This window comes from Armigeres subalbatus, chromosome 2, assembly GCF_024139115.2.
Source record: "Armigeres subalbatus isolate Guangzhou_Male chromosome 2, GZ_Asu_2, whole genome shotgun sequence".
NCBI lineage: Eukaryota > Metazoa > Arthropoda > Insecta > Diptera > Culicidae > Armigeres > Armigeres subalbatus.
The window spans coordinates 17216554-17235857 of NC_085140.1; the positions used below are offsets into that span (position 1 = coordinate 17216554).

General features: G+C 39.9%; 1 long non-coding RNA gene across 1 annotated transcript; it reads left to right on the forward strand.

Annotated features, from left to right (window-relative positions):
• Positions 1-7362: 7362 nt before the first annotated feature.
• LOC134214073 (uncharacterized) lies at positions 7363-7689 on the forward strand. Its single transcript, XR_009979636.1, has 2 exons — positions 7363-7450; positions 7510-7689. It is a non-coding gene; the product is annotated as an uncharacterized LOC134214073 (long non-coding RNA).
• The last annotated feature ends 11615 nt before the right edge of the window (positions 7690-19304 follow it).

Sequence of the window (19304 nt, forward strand, 5' to 3'; positions counted from 1 at the left end):
ATGAAGCCAGAAAATCGGCCATTTTGTAAACCACGTGCTTTTCCATTTTTTTTTCAAGCGTACGAGATAAAAGAACCATAACGCGTATGGGGCTGAAATAATGGTAGATCGTTTGCTTAGTTATGCTGAACAATCATAATTTGATTTTCGGCACTGTACGAAAACTATTCCGCCAGATTTGGACTTATTAAAATGTATGTAGATATCTGGGTGCTGCGGATAGAGCCGCTTTTTTGTTCTCAAGCGAGTAAAGGGATATTTTGAAATCAATCCCATGAGCAAAATTATTTTGCAGTTACTTGGCTGTCAAACATTTCCCGCTTTTCAGATTTCTCTTTCCATGCTGCATGAGGGTGCACAAATGCGCGAGACTCTACATGACTTTACGATGGTTTACATACATTCCTGCTCCAATCAGCTGTTGAATTTCGTGAAATTTCGTAACGAGTGCTTTTTAATTGCATTCTTACTAATTTTCCACTAGAAATATAACATAAACATATTTGTTACAAAGAATACAAAACTCAAACTAAATTTATTTTCATTTTTCCCCGAATAAAAACAATACTTCTCAATAAAGGATCTGAAACCAACATAGCCACAATCCTCAATGTGTGGCTCTGGCACAATAGGAAATTTTGGCTTCAGTTTGACAACCAAATCGATTCTATTCGCACCATCCAGGTATATATACGTGTGGTGACTTTGAAATTCACCACGGGCTTCATTCTATAATCACCTTAAATATGACTAATGAGTTTAATTGATTCAAAACTTATCTACATGATCAATTTTGATTTTACTTACATGGAGAACAACAATTTGTCTTTTATTTCACCGTGAAAAGCTTGAGCAGAGTTTAAAAATAAATCCTGCTCTTTTATTGTTGTGGATATTTTTAATTATCAAGCTACAATCATTGGTGTTGTTGACGATTGTTGACATCTCATCACGGAGAAAAATAAATGGTAAACTTAAACAAAGTTTAGGTTGCTTCAACCAAAAGCTTAGGTTGAATTGGGCACAAACAAATCTCACTTTGAATCAACTGTATCAATTGGTTGAAACTAACTAAAATTGTATGTTGTCCTTTTGGAGCTTTTTCAGTTAAGTTCAACAAATGTTTGTTTGAAACAACCCTGATTTTGGTTGTTTTGATTTGACAGCTACGAAAATAAAGTTAATTTTTGGTTGATTCAACCAAACACATTAGTTTGCTACTAACAAAATCTACGTTGAAGCAACCATCTTTTCAAGTTCAAATCAAACAATGTTATGGTTGTTATAAATGTTGGATTATTCGGTTCTTTTTTTCTTCTACAAAACAAATAAACATGGTAATTCTGTTTAACTTCATTTAATATATAAATAATATTGCAATTTTACAAAATGGAATCATACATAGTCGTTGTTATGAGATGACGATATGAAGAGCTAGTTTGTCGGTCACTCGGAATAGAGACGTTTGGTAAAATTGGATTGGGTTGTACGTTGGTGGAGATTTCATGTGGCTTAACTTCTTCGAACCGATTAAACACGGTCTCTACTTTTAACTTAACGGATACTGGTTCTACAGCAAGAAGAAAAGTTTAAGTGGCTCCTACTTCATCTGATGAACAATAATTCGCCTGGAATAAATAGAAAACTGAGTTTTAATCTGTCTTTTTCTGAAGCAATTTGACTCACATATAGATAAGTACAAGGATAAGTAGTTCCAAGCGCAGTTATTCCCTGGTATCAAGGATGCCTAAGATGTCCATGGCGGCACTTGAAATAATGACGGAAAACTCGCATATTTAAAGGTACGGAAGTCATTAACATCCGAGTTAAAGAAACACTTTGGAACTTCACACAATTGATGATCACACTTTGGAACACAATTTTTTTTTCAAACAGCTTTTCTATTTCTTTTTTCGCCAAATAATAATTTAAGTTGGTTCAACATGCTAAATTAGTTGAATCAAACTAATAGCGAAATTTGAATTATGAAACACACCGCAATTAAATGGAACCCAATTTATGGTGGAAATAAACTAAAATGTTTGGTTGTAACAAGCATAATTGAGGTTGGAATGATCATTCATTAAAGGTTGAAAACAAACCAAAAACGTTGTTTGTTTCAAACTCCTTTCTGAACTTTGAATCAAGCAATTCAGACTTAAAAGCAACAAAAAATTTAGTTTGAAATTCAACCAACATTTTGGTTGTTTCAACCTAGATGGCCTTTTCTCCGTGATGCAACTGACAGCGGTCTATCTGCACACTGTGCCCGGGACATGGTGGCTGTTTTTAGACTAATGGGTCAAACACAATTGATACGTTTGCGTGCGTTTTGACAGTTTTCCCATGGGAAAACTGTCAAAACGCACGCAAACGTATCAATTGTGTTTGGCCCATAAGGGAGTTAGATAGGGATGTCTATAGCCTGTATAAATCTGACGCGAGGAGAAGAACGCTGTCCAATGACAATAGATAGAAGGTGATGAAGAAGACCAAATGCAAGCGTATTAGTGGATGATGAAAAATGTAAACAGCAAATGGTGACGTACATATTTGCACGGCTTCTTATGGGAGCTCGTTTGAATGTAGTAGTGAAAGCTTTTTCGCCATACACGAAAGGCACGCACACAATATATGGATTTCCATACACGTAAAAAAATTTAATGTTGTTTATTATTAATATTTCTAATACTTTTTTGCCAAAGCAGGCGCTTAATGACATGTATAAGAAAAAACTTATACATCGCATTAGTCACATACATTCGGAAACTTATACCACAGACAAACAGACATAACACTCGTCAAATTTCCATCGTTCATTGATTTACTGGTCAATTCAAATAATCATTAGTTGGCCAATCGATCACTCGTGGCGCGCGCATCGGATTTGCTCTTGTTTGACGTTTGCTCACTACCGCCATCTGGTTCGTGATTTACCCAACTAACTGAAATCAACATATGTCAGTTCAATCAAAGGTAATTGCCTATTTCCGGGAATTAAACCACCCGACTTGGACGTTAATTTACAATGTTATGAAAACTCATATGTGGATATGTACGTTATGTGGAAGATATTGATTTGGAAAATGTATTGGAGGTAACCACTTTCCCTTCGATGGGACTCGAACCCATGACCCTACAGTACGCTAGACTGGTGCTTTAACCAACTAAGCTACGAAGGACCTCCGTCGGCCTTAAAGCACCAGTCTAGCGTACTGTAGGGTCACTCGAGATTCCCAAATTGGACGCATAGTCGAATCACTCCAATACATTTCTCCAAATCAATACTTCCACATAACGTACATATCCACATATGAGCTTTCATAACATCGTAAATTAACGTCCAAGTCGGATGGTTTAATACAAGGAAATAGGCAATTACCCTTGATACAACTGAAATAGAGTTGCGTGCTCTTGCCTACGCAATGCGGTCGGGTCTGAGCTTGACGACCGACTGGCAAATAGCTTACACAACCTCACTTGATCAGTACCGTTGCTGATGAAGAATGTGTATAGCCGCCAGACATTCTAAATACTCACGCTCCTCTAATGTGGACGTGTACAATACACATGTGGAAGTATTGGCTTGAGAAATGGATTGCGAGTGATTTGACTATGCGTCCAATTTGGGAATCTCGAGCTCGTTCAGTAGCCGCTAGGTTGCGAAGGCCGACGGAGGTCCTTCGTAGCTTAGTTGGTTAAAGCACCAGTCTAGCGTACTGTAGGGTCATGGGTTCGAGTCCCATCGAAGGGAAAGTGGTTACCTCCAATACATTTTCCAAATCAATATCTTCCACATAACGTACATATCCACATATGAGTTTTCATAACAATAGATGTCGTTAGTGTTTGAACGACGATGAATTTGATGAGTAAATGTTCAATGTGTTATGTCTGTTTGTCTGTGCTTATACTTTTCATTAACTTATGAATGTTATTAGCTTTTTGATATGAAATCATTCATTAGGTGCTGAGAGAGAGAAGCCAGCTCACTGACAGATCGTTTATTTACTATATTTTCTTCTTCTTTATTTGTGTGGAAACCGAGGAAACTCAACAAATCAAAGTAACATTTCATAACGTCGGAAGTAACATTTTTCACTCCAATAAAAACTTGTTCGAATTAGCTGATTTTCATGGTTATAAACTTCATAACGTGCAACAAACCCGATTTCTCATAATACGGGATCATTCACATGAATAATTACGGGTTCAATTCACTGTAGCAGATATAAGAAAAGTTGCGAACATAAAGCGCTAAATAAATAATTTTGGTTACGACCATTTGAAGTTGCATCGCAGTGTTTACTTTTTCGGTTCGCACTCTGACTGGATCGCGGTGACCAAGGTGAATACAAACAGGTGTAGCAGTATGCCAATTACATGATTCAGCCATCTTGGATTTTTATATGGGGCAGCCACCAAGTTTGTTTATGTTTTGCACTGAAAATGAATTTTTCACCCCCGCGCTAGTCTCTCCCATCTACTGTCGAAGTGAGTGAACCCTGATATAAGAACCCTGGCGGTGACATTAGGATGAACGTAAATAAAGCGAGCTGTCTTCTCTTAGGGATCCTATAATGAGAGATATGCAAATACTTTTTCAGACGATTTAGCAACGCTGTTACTCTTGTTAGCAAACGCTTCCAGCACTTGCCGCAGCGCAAAATGTTGAGGCTTGCATATGACTTTGCATTTGATAACAATTTGGAATATGTTTGTCTGTCCACTAACAGTGTTTAAATAAGCATTATCACTAAAATAAAAGTGCAATACAAATAGGCGAAACACGATACATAAACTAGATTACTTCTACTCGCGAAAGTAAAACAAATTGTTTATTCGATGGAACTTCTCTTAAAATCTATCTCAATACCTTTCAATCTCGTCTCATTCTGCAACAATAACAATGTTCATTTGGCTCACGTTTTGACAGTTCTCAATGCTCGATTGGCTTACAATGGCCGCTTTCGCATATCTCTCATTATAGGATCCCTATCTTCTCTCTCTCAGATTAGGTGGCATAATGAAGAGTATAAGTATTTTCGAATGGTTTTTGCCATAACATATAGGGTTATTTTTTACGTGTACCTTTAGTATTTATTTTCATTGAACGCTGTCATCAGAGGAGAATCGCACGAGAATCACTGAAATTTAACACGGCAAGGTAATATTTCGTAATATATTCGCGAAGTCGAAGCAAAATTCTTCACACAAACAATGACAGTTCTTTATGGGTTTTTACAGTAGAGCAACAGAGAGGAGGAGATGGCGGCCATGTTTCACTCAAACTCTGACAGATAGCAATGGGATTTCCCATAGGAGGGAAGAGCAGAATTTGCTTTGACTTCGCGAATATGTATAGCCAAAAGGAATTGAAAATAATTTTAAAAATTACAAACCGAGATTTTTTTGAAAATGATTTATTAGGCGAGATTAGAAATTCAATAAACATTAATAGCGGTAAGCTCCAACGAGGATAATACGCCAATCTCGTATTATCATCGATTTTCATACTGTTTTATTTTGACGTAGAACTACGTCTGTCTTTTCTATATACAGTAGACGTCAGGGTAGACGTTCGATAACTGCAAGTCATTTAACTGCAATGCTTTTTAACTGCAATTCGATAGTTGTAACAGTTTTGCAGTTATCGGACCGCTAAGCTTCAAACTGATGTCAAACTCAATGACAGCTGCATAGCGCTGCACATTTTGATGCACTTTTATTGCATCTGACGTCGAATGACAACCATTTGACGTCTAGAATGCGTTGCAGTTATCGAATGGCATTCGTTAACTGAAAAGTAAACATTTTGCAGTTATCGAACGGCTACTGTATACAATTGCAAAAAATCGAAAAACGTCACGAAAATATGATAGATTTTGATCGTTAATATCTCAGCCGTTTCTCGATGGATTTTCAATTTTCTTGGACCATCCGATCAACGAGTCAACGCTTCATTCCCGATGTACACTGAAGTCGTTTTTTATGCGTTTTTTACACGAATCGCTTTTTATGAAATTGTTTTTCACCGGGATTAACGCGATTCATTTAGACATATTTTGGAATTTATGCAGTTTTGTACGTTGTTTCAATTTACGTGGCCCATATCCTCCGCGTAAAAGCTGAGTCCCAGTGTGTTACAATATTCATGTATGATTATTTATTTTACTGAATATATATTATTTTACTGAGTATATACACAGAGAAAAAAAAAGTTGGGATTCCAACATTTTCTTATTTTTATTTTAAGAACATGAGAAATTTGGTAATTTTAAGAGCTAAAACTTTTTAGTCAAATGCTGAATTGATTGATTTGAAAGTTTTTCTTCAGTTTTAAATTCTTATTTTGACAGTCAAAACTCTCAGTACGAAAATTGTAAAATATTCAAACCAACCCCAACATTTCACATTTTTGGCAACACTGACAGAAAAAAATAATGCAACTGGCAGCCCACGACTATCTGTCAGTGACAGTGGCAAAGAAAACGAGAAAGCACTTCCCAGCACCATCAGTAAGGTACCTTGAAATTTAATAATAATTTATTGATATATTATTCATAAAAACTTTTTTCAAGGTCACGAATGGGTACGAAAATTGACCAACAAATGGGAGCGTTTGAGATTCGCGTGAGTTGATGGCTCCGATTCTTCCGGACGCTGGACTTTTGGGCGCTTCGACCCGGACCGCATACATTGCAAAACTCGCTTAACAATTGATTAGGGCCTACAATGAAAAGTAAACAAATTCAATTTTAACACCTTCGATAGCATCCTCTAATAGCTACTAATAGTATAAAAATGTTCGCATCTTCAATTAAATTACTTAGAAAAAACTAATTTTTAATTGGGCCTACAATGTATTATTTTCAAAATATTTGTAGGTCCACCTAAAAAACGGCAAGCCACTCGTTTTTTTCTGTCTGGGATAAGCCTCCTCCAAACTTCGGGCCGATAACGAAATTTTTTTCCGCACCGTCATCGGCCCGACCTCGGAGAGAGAAAATTTCCCCTCCCGAAAAGCCTTATCCCGTGTTTACTTTCGAAAAATGCCATAAACAAAGGGTCTATGAATGACAAGCAAATGCAGAATGACTTATCAAGAGGGCCTATCCCGGAGAAAAACATTAAAATAGACTTAAACTTTTATTTTAACAATTTCGACACATTTTGCATGTTTTCGATGCAATTAAGGTTATGGATGGATAAATAGTGCTGATTATGTGCTTTTAGGAGTTTATGCTGCTTAAAATATCATAAACCTGGGAAATAGGAATAGAAATTGTGATGCATTTTTTCGAACGGCATTTTCTCAGTATTTACGTTTTGGCTGTAGGCCCTTTTCAAATGTTACGCGAGAAAACACATTATTAGTCCTCCTCGCCGATCCACGAGCACGCATCGAATTCTGCCTAATTGACGCTTCATCTGTCCTCTGCCCGATAAAGTAAATAATGTAAAACCCTAATATGGGTGCTTTTCTTAATATATTTTTCACTTATATAGCGGTTCCATCATCACAATCCGCCAAAATTGCGCGGTTACAATGCACAGTTGGAAGATTCATTTATAGAACACAACAGGAACAAGCAGTTTCTTCGGGTTCGGATTTGTATTTATAATAGCATCCAATGAAATATTCTGTATTTATAAATAAATAAAGGAAAAAATGATGATTTCTAAATATATGAAATTTTATTTTAGCATTCTTGGGTAAAAATCAAGGAAAAATCCACTTGTTGTATTAAAAGCTCACACCACTTGTTATACTGAAAGATAACTAGTTGATTCCAATGTAAAATACACATTTAGTTTTGAGAGGAAAATGTTGTTTTGAAAAGTTGGCTCTTGTTAACGTTCATACCGAAGTGACAATTTTTGCATTGGTGGATTCAACAATCTTATACTTTCTACTGAAAATCACTAACTAATTTTCTTAATTTTACCAACGTTTTTTTACTTTTACCAACGATTTTTTTTTGTGTGTATTATTATTTATACTACTGAACACTTATTAACAGTTTAGCAATCGGTTTTGGTGAATCAGTCAAACTTGTAAGAAGGCATTTTATGAGACGTTTCGTGGTGGCCTGATTATTTACTTCTAATGTTTTGTTTTGGTATGATTCTACGTGAACATTTCGTTAGGTCCGAACACAAAATGTATGTAATGTATGTAATGTTTTGCTTTTCTTTCGTGTTTTCTTCAGCATTTCATGCTTAGAATGCAATGATATGAATAATCTAACTACACGTTTTAAGAATCACATGAAAAACATGTTCTAAAACTCAGGTAGACGAAAAGTAAAACAGGCAGAATTGATGATGGGACCCATCGGAATGTTCAGCAATTTACCAAACAAACGGGCTCCCACTAATTGTCAAAGTAGATAAACACGGGAAAAACAGCTGTTTCGATCTGTCTCATAAAATGCCTTAGTGCATCGCAAGCTTCTTCTTCCATAGCACTACATTCCAACTGGAACATGGCCTGGTTTTCAACTTACTAATCTATTAGAATAAGGAAAATAAGTTCAAAAGTAGCATTTACCAATGCTTCGAATCGAGATACAATTATCGAACGACTTTTACTCTCTAGCGAGTTTTCGTCAATTGATAATTTGGACATGTGTTCGCTTGAGAGTGTTGTTCATCCTTGATTATTTGAAAATTTTATTTTCATCATCCTTTTCAAATTTTGTTCTAAAAATTATATACATCACAATGGTTTGTAATGCTCACTCAATCTCAGCAAAACAATCACGAAAACTATCAGTACTGCCACGTAGTTCAACGTCACCTTTGCCATTGTATTTATATTTACTTTAACCATCATTGGGGCTGTTTCAAGAATAGAGGTAATAAACTATAGAGGACGATTGTCGCTGCGGTTCTCTTTGTTATCGTCCCCAAACATGTTGGGTACCTATCTGTCAAAACGTACTGATTTTTCCTTTGTTGACATTTAGTGCCCTATCCTCGCCAGCAAAAGATGTTTCGCCAGTGACGACAGCGACAAGCGTCCTCTATAGTTTATTACCTCTATTGTTTCAAGTCTGTTGATGTAATAAGTAATATTAATAAATAAAAAAAAGGGTTGGCCGAATAGCTTAATCGGCCAAATTTGCCCTTTGGTCAAAATGACATTAGGCCAAAAGTGTCGTTCGGCTGCAGTCCATTTTGGTTATTTTCACGGAAGAATGTTTTGAATTTCTCCGAAATTGGATCGACTTCTCCAGATTTTTTTATAAGTTTTTCCAGAACATGCATTTGAAAATTATTTTCACATTTCCCACGGGAACTACTGAAGTTTTGAGACTTTCTTTGAAATTACCAAGAGAAGCAACAATGTTTGAAATTTCAGAGGAATTTTTTTCGAGATTTAGATGAGATTCTCTTAAGAATTTTAACGGGAACTTATTCCAAATTTGAACAAGAAAATATTTTTCAAAATTTACACAGAAAATCCTTCATAATTGTAGGAGCTTGTGATTGGTAGAACCGATGCTTCGTTGAATTTATCAATCTAGATTGTTTAAGACTACTACCGCGGACTACTATCCGCGGGACACTCTTTGGAATTTTCACGACGAAAACTTTCAAAAGTTTCAGCGAAAAAAATTTCAAAATGTAAATTTCATCAAAAAATCTTTGGTTTTATGGGAAAAATGCTTGAAGTTTTCAAGAAATTTCTTTGGATTTCTACAGGAAATTCTTTGTATTGTCCATAAGAAATTCTTGGGAAATTCCATTGGCCGAAAGTGACAGACGGCGGAACTGGTAATTTGCCGAAAAAGACGTTTGCCCTTTCGTCGTCTGGTCGAATCGATCGTTTGGCCGAAGAAGTCATTATGCCAAAAATGCCGTTTGGCCGAAAATATAATTTGGCATACTATAATTACTGAACGGATCATATGATCATAACTGGCCACTCGTTGTGTTAAATAGCCTTTTTGACAAATGACCATTAAACAAAACTACATAACTTCTACTTTTTAAGTCGATACTGACCTTTAAGCCAAAAGTCATCTAGTAAAAATTCCAATTAGCCGAACCGAACTGAATGTTTATCTGAAACTGTTAGCAGTGTCGTATCCATCCGGGAGCCGATAAGCACCAGCCAAAACATAGCCGTTTTAAAATACACCATAAAGAACGCGCACTTCCTTTCGTTGGAAACTTCGTCTACAGAATGACCATATCCACATCCATTCACCCATTTCATCCAGCCTTCATTCAACATAAACCCTTTTAATCCATAACGAAGCATATATAGCCGAAAACAAAATCAAATCAATATGTACAACAAATCCAAAGCAAATTCAGTCCAATAAAAATCCAATAATCGAATTTAAATTTTAAGTGACAAAACCAATCCTTATTTATTCAATACTAAACCCTATACCATTCTAAACACAATTCCAAATTCATTTCAAATCTTGCTTAGAATTAATGTCAATTATTCTTTTCAAAAAAATACTAATTGTTGAAATTTCATATTGAAATGCCAATCATTTCCGTTAATTGCAATCAAAACATCTTCTTGATCATTAGCATTTACTTTAACTTTCGACCTACCACACAAAATTATCAGTTTTGTATGGAAGTCAAAAGTTAAACCTATGTTTTACTAGTGCACTATTCGAAAACTATTACGTTCAAGTTTTGGAAACTATTGGTGCACGTCTTTGCTCATTACTTTTCACAAACAGTTTTTCTTTATTTTTATTTTTTGACCTGCGTTAGAAAATTGGGACAGAACCCGCACTTTTATCTCCTTTTTCTTGCTTCATATAATTTTCCTTATTGTTTCGGCATGCAGGTACCCACTCGTCCTGCATGCATTTTTGCTATTCATAAACAGGTACCCACTCGTCCTGTTTTTTATTTGTTTATTTTTTTTCACGCAAGGAACCCACTCGTCCTGCTTTCGAAAAGTGTCAAAATCCAACATCTGCACTTTTTTTTTTTGGATTTGGATTGGATTTTGAGGCGATTTGAACTAGATTTGATTAAAAATTGGATTGGATTTGGATTAAATATGGATTACATTTAGATTGAAATTGGATTAGATTTGCAATGAACTTGGATTTGATTTGGTTTGGATTGGATTTAGACTGAATTTAGATTGGATTCAGATAGAAATTTAATTGGATTTGTATTTGATTTAAATTGGGTTTGGATTGGATATAGAATAGATTTGGATTGGTTTTTATGCGATTTGAACTGAATTTGGATTAAATTTGGATTAGATTAGGTTTTGATTGATTTTGTATTGGATATGTATTAAATTGGAATTAGATTAGAATTGTATTAGGATTGAATTCGGTTTCAGTTAGGATTAGATTTGGATTGGATTTGGATTGGATTTTGATTAGATTGGGAATGGATTTGGATTTGAATTGTATTTGGATTGGATTTGGTTAGAGTTTGGATTGAATTCAGATTGGATTTAGGTTGAATTAAGATTGAATTTAGGTTGAATTAAGATTGGATTTAGGTTGAATTAAGATTGGTTTTGGATTGGATTTGGATTAGATTGGATTTGGATTAGAATTGGATTTTTATTTGGATTGGATAATGATGCGTTTGAACTGGATTTGGATTAAATTTGGATTGGATTGGGATTGGATTTAGATAAGATTTGGATTGGAAATTACTTGGATTTGAATTACATGAGCATTGGATTTGGAATATATTTGTTATCGACTTCGATTTGATTGGGATTGAATTTGGATTGAATTTTGACTATTTTTTATTGGATTTAGATTTGGATTGGACTTGGATTGCTTTTGTATTGATTTCGGATTGAAATTGAATTTGATTTGGAACAGATGTTCAATGGTTTTGGATTGAACTTGGGTTAGATTTGCAATGGACTTGGATTGGATTTGAATTGGGTTTAGATTGGATTTGGATTGGATTTCGATGCGAGTTGAACTGGATTTGATTAAAAATTGGATTTGGATTAAATATGGATTGCATTCGGTTTTAATTTGGATTGCATTTGTAATGAACTTGGATTTGATTTGGATTGGATTGTATTTAGACTGAATTTAGATAGGATTCAGATAGAAATTTAATTGGATTTGAATTTGATTTAAATTGGCTTTGGATTTGATATAGAATGGATTTGGATTGGTTTTGATGCGATTTGAACTGGATTTGGATTAGGTTTTGATTGTTTTTGTTGGTTTTGTTTTGATAGATTTTGAATTAGGCCGAACTGGTAATTAGACCGAAAGATTTGTTTGCCATAACAGAACTCCGGAATTCTTCGGAATTTCCTTAGGAGAATCTTCGGAATTTCCTTGGAACGATCTTCGGAATTTCCTTGGGAAATTCTTTGGAGTTTCCGTGGCAAGTTCTTCGGAATTTCCTTGGCAAGTTCTTCGGAATTTCCTTGGGAAATTCTTCGGAGTTTCCTTTGGAAACTCTTCGGAATTTCCTTGGGAAATTCTTCGGAGTTTCCTTTGGAAACTCTTCGGAATTTCCTTTGGAAACTTTTGGGAATTTCATGTGGAAATTCTCCAGAATTTCATTTTGAAATTTTACATAATTTCCTTCGAAAATTCTTCGGAGTTTCCTTGGGAATTTCTTCGGAGTTTTCTTTTGGAAACTCTTCGGAATTTCCTTGGGAAATTCTTCGGAGTTTCCTTGGGTAATTCTTCGGAGTTTTCTTGGCAAATTCTTTGGAATTGCCTTGGAAAATTCTTCGGCCTCTAAGCCAAAAGTCATCTAGAAAAATTCCATTTAGCCGAGACGAACTGAATGTTTATCCGAAACTGGTTTGGCCGAAAGCGACAAACAGCCAAAAGGAACATTCGGCCGAAAATTTTGTTTGTTCTAACAGGTCATTTGACTGAAAATGCCGTTCGGCCGAGATAGTCTGTTGACCAGTTAAAGTTAAAGATCATTTTTAAGATCATTTGACCAAAAATGCAATTTGGTAAGAATGGTCATTTGGCTGAAAGAGCCATTTGGCTCAAAATGTCCTTTTTAAAAAACAATGCGAAAAGTGTCGTTCGACTAAAATCATCATTTGGCCAAAAAGTCGTTTAGCTGATTAGCCGAAATCTGAGTAATTTTCCTATCTATATTTTGAACAATCTTCCTCGGAAATTCTAAATAATTTGCCGTTGAAATTCCGGAGAATTTCCCTTGAAAGCGCTTTCTCTTTAAGCTATGTTATGCCAAACTAGCCTTCCTAATGATTCTAGACTGAGCAAGCCAACATTAAAACACCATTTCTACCAGCCGCACTCTTCTACAATTATGAAGAATTTTCAAGTAAATTTCGAAAAATACTCAACAGTAACTTTCTGTGGATATTCCGAGCATTTTTCTGTAGAAATTTGGAACAATCCTCGTGAAAATTCTGAAAAATTTCTCATGTAAATTCCGACGAATTTCCTGCTAAACTTCCAAACATTTTTTTTAATTCCAAAGAGCTTTTGTTGGTAATTCCAAAGAATTCTTGAAACAACAAAGGTACAAACCGTCAAATGTCGTACCGCGAAAAGTTACAAACCGCCAAATATTATTCCGCGAAATGTTCAAACGCGAAAATGAATTCCACGAAATAGTTTTTGGCGAAAATATACCGAAAAAACGGCACGGCAAATGCTGGGTAAAGCGAACCATTGGTACTTCGCGTACCTGAAGGAATAAAATAGACCCCATCTCGCGGTCCTTAGCCTCTTACCCAGCAACTCCTATCCCTACCTCCCCGCGGTGCTGGCCGGGATACGAGCAACCTTAGGGAAGATCGGGTAACCAACCCCGGGTGGAACTATGGTCGTATGCTCCGGAGGTGCAAATATTATTGAGCGTCTGTTCTCCATGTCAGGATCGGCTCACAACAGCGTCTGTTCTCCATGTTAGGGGCGGCTGATCATCGTCCGAAGGCCAGCGAGGGACTCTAAGTGAAACTGTGCACCATGGTCCACCGGAAATAAGGAGGAATGGTCCTCCGGAAATTTAGGGGGTTTGGTGTCAGGCCCTGCAAGCCAGCCAAAAAAAACTCACGCAACGGACAATCAACAAGAGATTACGAACCGGAACCATCGGCGAAGACCACAGTGACGAAAAGGGACTAGCGATTGGAAACTCGGTTCGTGGAACGCATACTCGCCGATGTGCTCAAGGACCGTGGATTCGGCATCGTAGCGCTGCAGGAGGTTTGTTGGAAGGGATCAATGGTGCGAACGTTTAGAGGTAATCATACCATCTACCAGAGCTGCGGCAACACACACGAGCTGGGAACAGCTTTCATAGTGATGGGCGATATGCAAAGGCGCGTGATCGGGTGGTGGCCGATCAATGAAAGAATGTGCAGGTTGAGGATCAAAGGCCGGTTCTTCAACTTCAGCATAATCAACGTCCATAGCCCACACTCTGGAAGCACTGATGATAATAAGGACGCATTCTACGCGCAGCTGGAACGTGAGTACGACAGCTGCCCAAGCCACGACGTCAAAATCATCATAGGAGATTTGAACGCCCAGGTTGGCCAAGAGGAGGAGTTTAGACCGACTATTGGAAAGTTCAGCGCTCACCGGCTGACGAACGAAAACGGCCTACGACTAATTGATTTTGCCGCCTCCAAGAATATGGCCATTCGCAGCACCTACTTCCAACACAGCCTCCTGTATCGGTACACCTGGAGATCACCACTGCAGACAGAATCACAAATCGACCACGTTCTGATTGATGGACGGCACTTCTCCGACATTATCGACGTCAGGACATATCGTGGCGCTAACATCGACTCTGACCACTATCTGGTGATGGTTAAACTGCGCCCAAAACTATCCGTCATCAACAATGTTCGGTACCGACGACCGCTGCAGTACGACCTAGAACGACTGAAGCAACCTGATATCGCCACTGCATACGCGCAGTCTCTCGAAGCAGCGTTGCCGGAAGAGGGTGAGCTTGATGGGACCCCTCTCAAGGACTACTGGAATACAGTTAAAACAACCATTAACGACGTAGAGGAGAACAACGTCGGGTATATGGGTCGAAGTCGACGGAACGATTGGTTCGACGAAGAGTGCAGACAGATTCTGGAGGAGAAGGACGCAGCGCGGGCGGTCGTGCTGCAGCAAGGTATCCGACAGAACATGGAACGTTATAGACGGAAGCGGAGACAGCAGACCCGCCTTTTTCAGGAGAAGAAACGCCGCCTGGAAGAAGCGGAGTGCGAGGAGATGGAACAGTTGTGCCGTTCTCAAGATACACGCAAGTTCTATCAGAAGCTCAACGCATCCCGCAAAGGCTTCGTGCCGCGAGCCGAAATGTGCCGGGATAAGGATGGGAGCATCTTGACGGACGAACGTGTGGTGATCGAAAGGTGGAAGCAGCACTACGAGGAACATCTGAATGGCGCTGAGAGTACAGGCAGTGAGTCAAGGCAGCGGAGGAGATGACTACGTCAGTTCAGCGGACGATAGAAGCCAACCAGTCCCCACCTTGAGGGAAGTTAAGGATGCCATTCAACAGCTAAAGACCAATAAAACAGCTGGTAAGGATGGTATCGGAGCTGAGCTCATCAAGATGGCCCCGGAAAAGCTGGCCACTTGCCTGCACAAACTGATAGTCAGAATCTGGGAAACCGAACAGCTACCGGAGGAGTGGAAGGAAGGGGTTATATGCCCCATCTACAAGTAAGGCGACAAACTGGAGTGTGAGAACTTTCGAGCGATCACCATCCTTAATGCCGCCTACAAAGTGATATCCCAGATCATCTTCCGTCGTCTGTCACCATTAGTGAACGAGTTCGTGGGAAGTTATCAAGCCGGCTTCGTTGACGGGTGCTCGACAACGGACCAGATCTTTACTGTACGGCAAATCCTTCAAAAATGCCGTAAATACCAGGTCCCAACGCACCATCTGTTCGTTGATTTCAAGGCGGCATACGACAGTATAGACCGCGTAGAGCTATGGAAAATTATGGACGAGAACAGCTTCTCTGGGAAGCTTACAAGACTGATCAAAGCAACGGTGGATGGTGTGCAAAACTGTGTGAAGATTTCGGGCGAACACTCCAGTTCGTTTGAATCGCGTCGGGGACTAAGACAAGATGATGGACTTTCGTGCCTAGTGTTCAACATTTCGCTAGAAGGTGTCATGCGGAGAGCCGGGTGTAACAGCCGGGGTACGATTTTCAACAGATCCAGTCAATTTATTTGCTTCGCGGATGACATGGACATTGTCGGCTTAACATTTGCAAAGGTTGCACTGTACACCCGCCTGAAACGTGAAGCAACAAAAGTTGGACTGGTGGTGAATGCGTCAAAGACAAAGTACATGCTTGTGGGCGGAACCGAGCGCGACAGGGCCCGCCTGGGAAGCAGTGTTACGATAGACGGGGATACCTTCGAGGTGGTCGAGGAATTCGTCTACCTCGGATCCTTGCTAACGGCTGACAACAACGTTAGTCGTGAAATACGAAAGCGCATCATCTGTGGAAGTCGGGTCTACTACGGGCTCCTGAAAAACTGCGGTCGAAAAAGATTCGCCACCGCACCAAATGTGTCATGTACAAGACGCTTATAAGACCGGTTGTCCTCTACGGACATGAAACATGGACAATGCTCGAGGAGGACTTGCAAGCACTCGGATTATTCGAGAGACGGGTGCTTGGACCATATTTGGCGGTGTGCAAGAAGACGGTGTGTGGCGGCGAAGAATGAACCATGAGCTCGCCCAACTCTACGGCGAACCCAGTATCCAGAAGGTAGCTAAAGCCGGAAGGGTACGATGGGCAGGACATGTTGCAAGAATGCCGGACAGCAACCCTGCAAAGATGGTGTTCGCTTCCGATCCGGCAGGTACGAGACGGCATGGAGCGCAGCGAGCGAGATGGGCAGACCAGGTGCAACTTGGTCTGCGTGGGGCGTATCCGAGGATGGAGAGATGCGGCCTCGAACCGTGTATTGTGGCGTCAAATTGTTGATTCAGTGTTATCTGTCTAGATGTAAACTAAATAAATGAATGAACCCCGAAAAAAAAAGCAAAAGAAAATCTTAAAAAAACGGAATAATAAAATCGCCACGCCGATTCACGTTGCCGCCGCCGCCGGTTAAAACGGCTTTCGGCGTGACGCCGAAAACGCAGCCGCCGCCGACTAAATTTCTGACAAACGCCGCCGCCGCCGAATTTCGGACCGGCGCACACCTCTACAAATGGCGGTCGGATGACAGTTGCAACGCAAGGTGTCGACAAGCGATTGGATGCAGTTAGTTATTGGAAAGGCGCATTGGGAAAAGAAAATTGGTTCTTCTCAGGACCATCATTTTATGGAAAGAAAGAGTTAATTGCGAAAATAGACTGTTTCGGTGACATCGGGTTTGGCGTGGTAGCTTGGTTGCTGTTAGTGATTACATCCATTCAACAAATTTATTGCATCATCCCTTCCATCGAGCGCTTGCCATTCTGCTACCGAAGAGTAGCTTTCTGCCGTCGCAAAACGATTAAGTTTTACACTTTGAAGAAAATTTATCTCGGATTGACTTTTTGCCTTTCTCGTATACAAAGTAAACGTAAAGGCTATATGTTCGCTCCAAAAACGAACTTTTTATAGGAGTCCCGGAGACCCATAGTGTTATATACCGATCGACTCAGCTCGACGAATTGAAGTGATGTCTGTGTGTATGTGTGTGTGTATGTGTGTGTTTTTTTTTTTTTTTTTTTTTTTTACAAAGGAGAATGCATTTACACACTAACCCAGTACACGTGCATTGTAGTTGCCAAACTACCACACGGAAGTGTACTGGAGTGTCGGACTCGACCATACCGGTAATACCGACTAAACTCCCTTGGGCTCCACCATCGTTTCCCCCAGGAACTACCTCGCAGTACTACTTCTGGGGGGACGGCAGTACTAAGCGTACTCACTCATTATCGCTCACACAGGCACTCTTCCCACGCGAGACTGACTTGGGTGCTCGCACACCATTCACTCCATTTGAGTCTTACTTGGATGCTCTCCCGGACGCTCCGCTGCCATGCCTCGAGGTGTCAATAGCGGTAACTGCCTGGGCCTACAGATATTGCGCTACGACACTCTGCCTCAGCACGAGCAGATCAATCACACCACTGCCGAAGCAGACCATACGCTACCCTGCCGAAGCAGGGACACTCCCCATGCACCACATGTGCACAACTGTAGGTGTGTGGGTACAACCCACTGCTACCCTGCCGCCGAAGCAGCTTCTCCAAAGACCATTCGCTCCATGTGACCCTTTTTCGGGTGCTCACTCTAACACTCCACTGCAATGCCTCGAGGTGTCGATGGGATACCTCGACTCCTGCCTCAGCATGTGCAGTCCATACTCAGACTTCTGCTGCGCTTCGAGGTGACAATAGCGGCAACACGCTATTACACTCCTGCCTCAGCACAACCAGATCACTCACTCCCTGCCGAAGCAGCTCACGCGCTACCCTACCGAAGTAGGTACACTCCACAACTTATTCTAACACTCCACTGCCATGCCTCGAGGTGTCGATAGCGGTATGTGGGGACTAATCAACGATACTACGCTACGACACTCTTACCTTAGCATGTGCAGTCCATACTCAGACTTCTGCTGCGCTTCGAGGTGACCATAGCGGCGGCGACACGCTATGACACTCCTGCCTCAGCACAAACAGATCACTCACTCCCTGCCGAAGCAGCTCACGCACTACCCTACCGAAGTAGGGACACTCCACATGCCAATTGGCACTCCCTCCCTGGGCTTGTGCTTTGAAGCGGCACACAGTCGCTTTGATAGAGTCCGCTTACGGGCACTTGTGGTTTTTGGGAGGGATTTTAGCAGAGCCCACTGCTAAATCCCACCACGCCCTAGGCAGTTCTCCTGACTCGCAGACAGCTGGGGAGGGGTCGTCAAGCCCTTGGACATCATGCTGTTCCTGCTGTCCCTGCTGCCCCTGTGTGTGTGTGTGTATGTGTGTGTGTGTATGTGTGTGTGTGTGTGTGTGTAAGTGTGTGCAAAATAATCTCACTCATTTTAGGCACTTATCATTAACTGATTTGCTCGCAACAAGGTGCATTCGACGCGGAATCTTGTCCCATTGTTTCGTATTGAAAATTAGCCGAATCGGACTATGGGCTTCGGGGTTATGACCAATATATATTTTTTGACAACAAAAATTCTCACTCACTTTTAGACACTTAATCTTAGCTGATTTACTCGCAACAAGTTTCATTCAACGCAGAATCATGTCCCATTGTTTCGTATTGAAAATTGGACAGATCGGACTATGGGTTTCGAAGTTATGACCAAAATCCACTT